At 41.1% G+C, this 10,004-nt stretch overlaps 1 pseudogene; it reads left to right on the top strand.

Annotated features, from left to right (window-relative positions):
• Positions 1-7,915: 7,915 nt before the first annotated feature.
• Positions 7,916-9,099, top strand: LOC118830532 (annotated as a pseudogene).
• Positions 9,100-10,004: the final 905 nt, after the last annotated feature.

Consider the following 10,004-nt stretch of genomic DNA (forward strand, 5'->3'; position numbering starts at 1 on the left):
CCCAAATCAGTTGTTTTTCTTGAGATGTTTCACATTCTCTTCTATTTTTTCATTTTTATTTATTTAATATTTTAGTTTTCAGCACTGATTTCCACAAGATTTTGAATTACAAATATTCTCCCCATTTCTACCCCCCCACTCCAAGATGGCATATATTCTGATTGCCCCATTCCTCAGTCAGCGCTCCCTTATGTCACTCCCTCCCCACCTCCCCTTTTCCCTTACTTTCTTGTAGGGCAAGATAGATTTCTATGCCCCATTACCAGTTGCATGCAAGAACAACTTTTTTTTTGAACATCTGCTTTTAAAACATTGAGTTCCAAATTCTCTCCCCTCTTCCCTCCCCACCCAACCTCCCTAAGAAGGCAAGCAATTCAACATAGGTCACACATGTATCATTATGGAAAACCCTTCCACAGTACTCATGTTATGAAAGACCCTATATTTTGCTCCCTCCTATCTTGTCCCCCTTTATTCAATTTTCTCCCTTGCCCCTCTCCTTTTTCAGAAGTGTTTGCTTTTTATTACCTCCTCCCCCTATCTGCCCTCCCTTCTATCATGCCCCCTTTTTACCTCCTTCCTCCTTCTTGCCTGTGGAGTAAGATACCCAATTGAGTGTATGTTATTCCCTCTTCAAGTCAAATCCGGTGAGAGCAAGATTCACTCATTCCCCCTCAACTGCCCCCTCTTCCCTTCCAACAGAACTGCTTTTTCTTGCCACTTTTATGTGAGATAATTTACTCCATTCTATCTCTCCCTTTCTCCCTCTCTCAGTATATTCCTCTCTCATCCCTTAATTTGATATTATTTTTTAGGTATCATCCCTTCATATTCAACTCACCCTGTGCCCCCTGTATATGTGTGTGTGTGTATATATATATATATATATGTGTGTGTGTGTGTGTATGTATGTATGTATGTATATATAATATGTATATATGTATGTATATTCCCTTCAGCTACCCTAATACTGAGGTCTCATGAATTACACATATCATCTTTCCATGTAGGAATGTAAACAAAACAGTTCAACTTTAGTAAGCCCCTTATGATTTCTCTTTCTTGTTGACCTTTCCATGCTTCTATTGATTCTTGTGTTTGAAAGTCAAATTTTCTACTCAGCTCTGGTCTTTTCACTGAGAAAACTTGAAAGTCCTCTATTTTATTGAAAATCCATATTTTGCCTTGGAGCATGATACTCAGTTTTGCTGGGTAGGTGATTCTTGGTTTTAATCCTAGCTCCATTGACCTCTGGAATATCATATTCCAAGCCCTGCGATCCCTTAATGTAGAAGCTGCTACATCTTGTATTATCTTGGTTGTGTTTCCACAATACCCAAATTGTTTCTTTCTGGCTGCTTGCAGTATTTTCTCCTTGATCTGGCATCTCTGGAATTTGGCAACAATATTCCTGGGAGTTTTCTTTTTGGGATCTTTTTAGGAGGTAATCGGTGGATTCTTTCAATTTCTATTTTATCCTCTGGCTCTAGAATTTCAGGAGAGTTCTCCTTGATAATTTCTTGAAAGATGATATCTAGGCTCTTTTTTGATCATGGTTTTCAGGTAGTCCAATAATTTTTAAATTATCTCTCCTGGATCTATTTTCCAGGTCAGTGGTTTTTCCAAGGAGATATTTCACATTGTCTTCCATTTTTTCATTCATTTGGTTCTGTCTCATAATATCTTGATTTCTCATAAAGTCAGTAGCTTCCACTTGCTCCAATCTAATTTTTAAGGTAGTATTTTCTTCAGTGGTCTTTTGGACCTCCTTTTCCATTTGGCTAATTCTGCCTTTCAAGGCATTCTTCTCCTCATTGGCTTTTTGGAGCTCTTTTGCCATTTGAGTTAGTCTATTTTTTAAGGTGGTATTTTCTTCAGTATTTTTGAGTTTCCTTTAGCAAGTCATTGACTTGTTTTTCATGGTTTTCTTGCATCACTCTCATTTCTCTTCCCAATTTTTCCACTACTTCTCTAACTTGCTTTTCCAAATCCTTTTTGAGCTCTTCCATGGCCTTTGATCAATTCATATTTTTCTTGGAGGCTTTTGATGTAGGCTCTTTGACTTTGTTGACTTCTTCCGGTTGTATGGTTTTGTCTTCTTTGTTACCAAACAAAAATTCCAAAGTCTGTGTCTGAATCTGAGACCATTTTTGCTGCTTGTTCATGTTCCCAGCCAACTATTTGACCTTTGAGCTTTTTGTTGGGGTAAGAGTGCTTGTAGAGTAGAGAGTACTTTGTCCCAAACTTGAGGGGCTGTGGTGCTATTTTCAGAGCTACTTCTACACAGCAAGCTCTGCCATACCAGCACTACTCCTCACCCAAGAACTGCCAGCTGGGATTGTGGCCCAGATCCAGGCGGACACCTACAAAGTCCTTTCACTCTGTCGCAGCAGCTTTTCCCACTAACCTTCTCTGTTGTCTTTGGCTGTTGTGGGTTGAGAAGTCTGGTACCTACCACAGCTCACTGATTCAGGGTGCTACGCCTGTTCTGACCAGATTCCAGTCTGATTGGTCCTGGCATGGCCCACGCTGGGCTGTGCTCTGCTCCGTTCCCAGATCTGTGTGATATACCCTTCCCAGTGACCATCCAGGCTGTCCTGGGCTGGAGCCCTGCTTCCCTTTGCTATTTCCTGGGTTCTGCAGCTCTAGAGTTTGTTCAGAGCCATTTTTATAGGTGTTTGCAGGTACCTGGGCGGGGGAAGCTTAAGCAAATCCCTGCTTTCCAGCTGCTATCTTGGCTCTACCCCCTTATTTTTTCATTTTTTATATTTTGTTTTATTATTTCTTGATCTCTTATACCTTCACTGGCTTCCCCTTGCCAATCCTGGTTTTCACAGAGTCATTTTCTTCCTTAAGATTCTGGATCTCCTTTTCTAATTGGTTGACTTTGTTTTCATAATCTTCTTATTCTTGTTGGATTTTAAAAAAAGTTTTTCCTCAGTCTTTCTCATTTGATTTTTAAAGTCTTTTTAAAGTTCTTCTATAAATTATTTTTAGGCAAGTGACCATTTGACAATACTCTTTGGGGTAGGTAAGACTTTCTTTTCTTCAGTATTCTCCTCTGAAGATGAAACCCAGTCTTCCCTATTCTCATAGTAACTCTCTGTGGTTGGATTCTTTCTCCTCTGCCTTTATGTTTTTTAGCAATTTGTAATAGCTTAGTTTTTTGTAATTGTCTATAGTCCTGGGTAATGGAAGGCAGTGCCTCTGGCCTCAGATCCTCCTTCAGTTCTCCCCTATGGCCGGGAACCTAAACTGAGACATCCAGCCTCTTGTAAGTGCCCACAGATAGTAGAGTCCCTGCCCCACTGCTTTTGCACTCACTGGGTATGTGCTAGTTCCTTCTCTTACTACCCTGCCACCCCTACCTCTTTGCAGGACACCTGGGTCTGGTGTTCCTTGTCAGCAGAGGCTCCCAGGATCTTCCCCACCTCAGGTGCCCTACTCCCTCCCTGTCCCAGGGTAAAACTTCCTATGGCTGGGACCAAGGCAGCCTCCCAACCAAGCTAACCCCAGGGCTTGCAGTTTATTGTTTAAGTGGTCCCTAGCATGGAGGTATTTACTCTTCACAGGGACAAAACCTTGTCCTAGGATTTTTCTTCAGATCTTCTCCGATTGTCCCAGGAAGACCCCTGTTCTACTCCTACTCTTATTCATTTTCAGCACTCTCTACTTGCCCTGAGATGCATTTCATCTCAGACATTAGAATTTTCTGACCTATCTGTCATCTTCCCAGAATCCTCTCTGAATGTAATCTTTCAAGGGAAAAATGGATATTTAATGATATAGAAAATTTTCAAGCATTCCTAATGAAAAGACCAGAGCTGAATAGAACAATAGACATTCAAACACAAGACTCAAAAGAAGTGTAAAAAGGTAAGCATGAATGAGAAATCATAAAGGACTTAATAGGGTTAAACTGGTTATATTCCAATATGGGAAGATAAAACTTGTAACTTCTGAGAATTTTAACATTAATAGGGTAGTTTGATAGAATATATATAGAGTGCAAGGGTATGAGTTGACTATGATGGGGTGATCTAAAAAAATTAAAGGATGAGAAAGAGTGATGCACTAGGAGAAAGGAGAAGGGAGAGAAAGAATGGGGAAAATTATCTTACATAAAAGGAAGGAGCTTTTACAGTGGAGGGGAAAACAAGGAATAGCAGGCAATGCTTTAAGCACTCTCTAATTGGGATTGGTTGAAAGAGGGAATAACATACACACTCATTTGAGTATAGAAATCTATCTTAACCAATAGGGTAGTAGGAGGTAAAGGGGTGAAAGAGAAGGAGGGGGGTGAGAGAAGGGTGGGCAGAGTAAGGGAAGCAGTAGTCAGAAGCAAAACAGACTTTTGAGGGGGAGCAGTTTAAAAAGAGAGGGAGAAGAATAAATGGGAAAAAAGGATGGAGGGAAATACAGAGTTAGTCTTCATAACTGTGAATGTGAATGGGATGAGCTCACCTATAAATCAGAAGTGGGCAGCTGAATGGATGAGAAACCAGAATCCAGCAATATGTTGTTTACAAGAAAGACATTTGGGGAGGCAGAGCCAAGATAGTGGAGTAAAGAGACTCAACTAAGCTCTCCCATAAACTCCTCCTAATACCTTTAAATAATGACTCTAAACAAATTCTAGAGTAGCAGAACATGCAGAAAAACCAGAATGAAACTATTTTCCAGCCCAAGACAACTTATAACATCAGTTGGAAAGGTCTATTGCACCAGGGTGAGAGAGGAGCAAAGGCCAGTGCAGACTGAGCCCCAGCAAACCAGGAGCAGGCCTTGGGGCAACTGAATCAGTGGCAGCAGTGGCATTTTCTAGACCTCTCAGCCCACAGATAGTAAGGGGTTCAGACAACCTGTCAGAAAGACATTTATAGGAGTCCCTTTGCTGGCACTAGGGGCAGTACTCTCTTACCTGTACTTGGATCTGGGTAACAATCTTGGGTCTTAGTCCCAGTGCAAGGAGGAACACTAGCACACCAGAGCTTTCTACATGGGAAAATGATATTTATAACTCCTAAAGATGTTCTCATTATTAGGGCAGTTAAAAGGAATATACATGGACAGAAAGCAGAAGTGTGAGTTGAATGTGATGGTATGACTATATCAAAATAATTAAGGGATGAGAAAGAAGATTGCACTGGGAGAAGGGGAAAGGGGGAGGTAGAATGGGACAAATTATCTGACATAAAAGAAGCCTGAAAGAGATTTTACAGTGGAAGGGAAAATAGAGTAGGTGGGGAGGGGAGCACATGAACCTTACTGTCATCAGAACTGGCTCAAAGAGGGAATAATATACACACTCTTTTGGGTGGAGAAATCTATCTTACCATAAAGGAAGGTAGGAAAGTAAGGAGATGAGAGAAGAGGGGGAACCTGATAGAAGAGAGTGCAGTTTTGGGGAGGTAAAAGTCAGAAGCAAAACCCTTTCAAGAACTGACAGAGAAAAAAATGAGAGAGTAGGATAAATGGGGAAAATTGGATGTATTTACATAGGAAATACATTATTATGTATATAGTTGATCATCATTACTTTGAAAAAAATTTACAGTGAGTTTCTCTGATAGAGATTTCATTTCTCAAACATATAGGAAACTGAGGCAAATTTATTAAAATAAGAGCTGTTCCTCAATTGAGAAATGGTCAAAGGATATGAGCAGGCAGTTTTCAAAGCAATCAAAGCTATCTATAGTTATATGAAAATGCTCTAAGTCACTATTAATGCAAATTAAAACAACTCTGAGCTACTACTTCACATCTGTTATATTGGCTCATATGACAGAAAAGGAAAATGTCAAATGTTGAAGGGGATGTAGAAAAATTAAAACACTAACTGGTGAAGTTGTATACTGATTCAACCATTATGGAGAGCAATGTGGAACTATGCCCACAGGGCTATAAAACCATGCACTCTGTTTAACCAAACAATACCACTATTAGTTCTGTATCCCAAAGAGATAAAAAAAAATGAAAAGGAAAAGAACCTATGTAAACAGAAATATTTATAACAGCTCCTTTAAGCTGGCAAAGAATTGGAAATTGAGAGGATGTCCAACAATTGGGGAATAGCTAGACAAGTTGTTGCTTGTTGCAGACTGTGATGGAACTGAGTAGAACCAGGAGTACATTGTACACAGACAGTAGCAGCAATATTGTATAATGCTCTGCTATGAAAAACTTAGCTTATTCTTTTTTTTTTATAAATTTCTTTATTTATTTTTAGTTTACCACACATGGTTCTACATACTTTTGAGTTCCAGTTTTTCTCCCCTCCCTCCCCCCTCCCTCCCCAAGACGGCAGGAAGTCTCATATAACTGTCATGTATAACTTCGCATTGAATTAATTTATGCACTAGTCAAGTCGTGGAGAAGAATTTTGACCAATGGAATGAATCATGAGAAAGAAGAAACAGAACAAAAAAAAAAACAAAACCCAAAAACAAAAACAAAAGAGAAGCAGAAAAGGCGAGCATGTAGTGTGCCTCAGTCTGTATTCAAACTTCGCAGTTTTTTGTCTCGATGAAGATAGCATTCTCCATCGTGAGTCCCCTGGAGTTGTCCTTGCCCCTTAGGTTGCTGAGAAAAGTGCAGTATGTCAGGGTTAGTCCTCATGTAATCCATATATCTGTGGCTGTGCACAACGTTCTCCTGGCTCTGCTCCACTCACTCAGCATTATGTCATGTAGGTTTTTCCAGGTTGTTATGAAGTCTGCATCATCCCCATTTCTTATGGCACAATAGTATTCCATCACCTTCATATACCACAGCTTGTTCAGCCATTCCCCAATTGATGGGCATCCCTTTGATATCCAATTCTTGGCTACCACAAAAAGAGCTTCTATAAATATTTTTGTACATATGGGTCCTTTTCCCGCTTAGCTTATTCTTAGCCATACAATGATCCAAGACAATTCTGTAGACCTTAGGATGAAAGGTACTATCAGAGAAAGAACTAGTGGAGCCTAATGCAGATCAACTTTTCCTTTACCTTTCTTTAGTTTTTCTTATTTTTTTCTGTTTTCTTTCACAGAATGACTTACATGGAAATATGCTTTGCAGGACTACACGTATGAAACCTATGTCAAATTGTTTACCTTCTCAAAGGGGGAGTGGGGAGAGAAGGGAGAGAGAGAATTAGGAACTCAAAATTTGAAAAAATGAATGTTAAAATCGTTTTTATGTGTAACTGGGAAAAAATAAAATATTAAATAAGATTAAAAAAAAGAAACACACTTGAAACAGAAAGACACATACACAGAGTAAAATTAAGGGCCTGGAGCAGAATCTATTATACTTCAGCTGAGGAGAAAAAGACAGGGGCAGCACTCAGACAAAACAAAAGCAAAAATAGTCTTAATTAAAAGAGATGAGTAGGGAAACTACATTTTGCTAAAAGGAACAATAGACAATGAAGTGATACCAGTATTAGACATATGTGTGCCAAATGTATAGCATCTAAAGTCTTAAAGGAAAAGTTAAATGAGTTACTAAAGGGAATGGGCAGTAAAACTACTAGTGGGGGACTTCGATTTTCCCCTCTAAGAAGTAGATAAATCTGAGTTCCACTCTTCCACCTGCTACTGGGGCCTTGCCTTTTCCCCTTTCCTCTGCACTTTCCTGACCCTACATCCCTCCTCTCCCTCTTCTTTTCCCCCAACCCTTCCCTGGACCCCAGGCTTCTCTTTAGGATACCTCCCCCAAGCTGAGGCCCTCAGTCTTCCCTGCTCCCTGTCTCCCCCACCCCCTGACCTTGCCCTTCACTTAAGACTCTGGCCCCTCAGCCACTCATAATAAGGCCCTTCAGGGACTCCTGATATGTGTGCCCTCAGGCTGCTGGGCCTCACTGCCCTCCTTCCCCTCCCTTGCAGCCCTCCCCTCTGTGTCCTCTCAGGCTTCACAGTCTTTCGAGATGACTCTGGGTGTGGGGCCGGAGTTTGAGTTCCCCTACTGGGGGAAACCAAGGAGTTTTACCAGAAAGAAGTAAGACCCCAAGGATGTCATTGGCAGGAGCATAAGTTCTGTGATCAGGTGCTGTGTTCACCGTGCTGCTGGCCAGGAGTTTGCAGTGAAGATCATGGAGGTTACCGCTGAAAGGCTGAGTCAGAGCAACTGGAGGAGGTGCGAGAAGTAACTGGAAGAGAAACCCAGATCCTGCTCCAGGTTGCTGGCCACCCCCACATCATCACCTTCATAGATTCCCACAAGTCTTCTAGCTTCCTGTTCTTGGTGTTTGATCTGAGATGGAAAGGAGAGCTGTTTGACTACCTCACAATGAAGGCTGCTTTCACAGAGAAGGAGGCCAGGTCTGTCACATTGAACCACAGGTCTCTGCTTGAGGCTGTGAACTTTCTTCATGCCAACAATTGTGCACTGTGACCTGAAGCCTGAGAATATTCTCCTAGATGCCAATTTGCAGATTCCATTTTTCTTGCCACTTGGAACCTGGTGAGAAACTTCCAGAATTGTGTCGGACCCCAGGATACTTAGCCCCAGAGGTTCTGAAGTGGTCCATGGAAGAAAACCCATCCTGGTATGGCAAGGAAGTTGACCTCTGGGCCTGTGGAGTGATACTGTTCCTACTCCTGGCTGGCTCTCCCCCATCCTGATGCTAAGAATGATCATGGAGGGCCAATAGCAGTTCAGGTGACCAGAATGGGGTGATCGATCAGCAACAGTCAAAGACCTGATCTCAAGGCTGCTCCAGGTGGATGCTGAGCAAAGATTTACTGCAGAACAGGCCCTGCAGTGTCCATTATTCCAGTGCCATGAGGGTAGCCCGCCCTGGAGCCTTTCTCTCCTCCAGTGATTCAGGGTAGCAGTATAGACAGTGTTGGCTGCAACCCGCTAGCCCTGCACTCACCTATTAAGGCCCATGAGTAGACAGTTCTATTAGGAGACCTACATGGGCTTTGACCAGTGAGGCAACTCATTGACAGTTGTGCCTTCTGCCTCTATGGATACTGGGTAAGGAAGGGTGAGCAACAGAACAGGGCTGCCCTCTTCCAACACTGGCCTCCTGGCCCATACCTGGGCTGCAATCCAGAAGAAGAGGGAGATCCAAACAACACTGATGATGAATTTATTGTTGCATAGTTAAGACCTCCATCCTGGGGTCCCCAGAAGTCTGCTTCCCAGCCCAAGAGCCTTGGAAAGTCCCAGTTTCCTAATCTGAGGGCTTCAATCAACCTGGTCACCTTGGACTCTGGCCAAAGGCATTCTTCCCTTCTCTTGTGCTCTCTGATGATGATGCTACTGTAAAGTGGACCACCTCTATGTTGCTGCTCAGAACTACAGGACTTGAATGGAAGGAAAAGGGACCAGCTGAGAATGTTATTCACATCTTTGCTGTTGCTGTCCATTTTTTCATAAGAAATAAATCATCCTGTACACTGGGGAAAAAAAAGAATTAGACAAATCTAACAATCAAACAAGTAAGAAAGAAGTTAAGGAGATCAATAGAACTTTTTAAAAGTTAGATATGATAGAACTCATGAGAAAATTGAATGGGAGTAGAAAGGAGTATAATTTTTTTCTCCGTTATATATGGCACTTACACAAAACTGACCATAAGAACCTTAAAGGCTCATGCAGAAAAGCAGAAATAGCAAATGCACCTTTTCTAGACCGTAATGCAATAAAAAACTACATTTAATAAAAGGCCATCGAAATGGAGACTAAAAATTAATTGGAAACTAAATAATTTAATCCTGAAGAATCAGTGGGCCAAAGAACAAATTATAGAAACAACCAAAAATATCATTAAAGAGAATGAGAACAAGGAGACAACATATCAACATTGAGGGATGCAGCCAAAGCAGTACTTAGGGTAAATTTTGCATCCTAAACACTTACTTCAATAAAATAGAGAAAGAGCAGATCAGTGAACTAGACATATAGTTAATAAAAACAAGAAAAAAACAAATTAAATATTCCCAACACCCAAATAGAAATCCTGAAAATCAAAGAAGAAATCATTAAAACTGATAACAAGAAATCTT

Source organism: Trichosurus vulpecula, chromosome 9, assembly GCF_011100635.1.
Source record: "Trichosurus vulpecula isolate mTriVul1 chromosome 9, mTriVul1.pri, whole genome shotgun sequence".
Taxonomy (NCBI): domain Eukaryota; kingdom Metazoa; phylum Chordata; class Mammalia; order Diprotodontia; family Phalangeridae; genus Trichosurus; species Trichosurus vulpecula.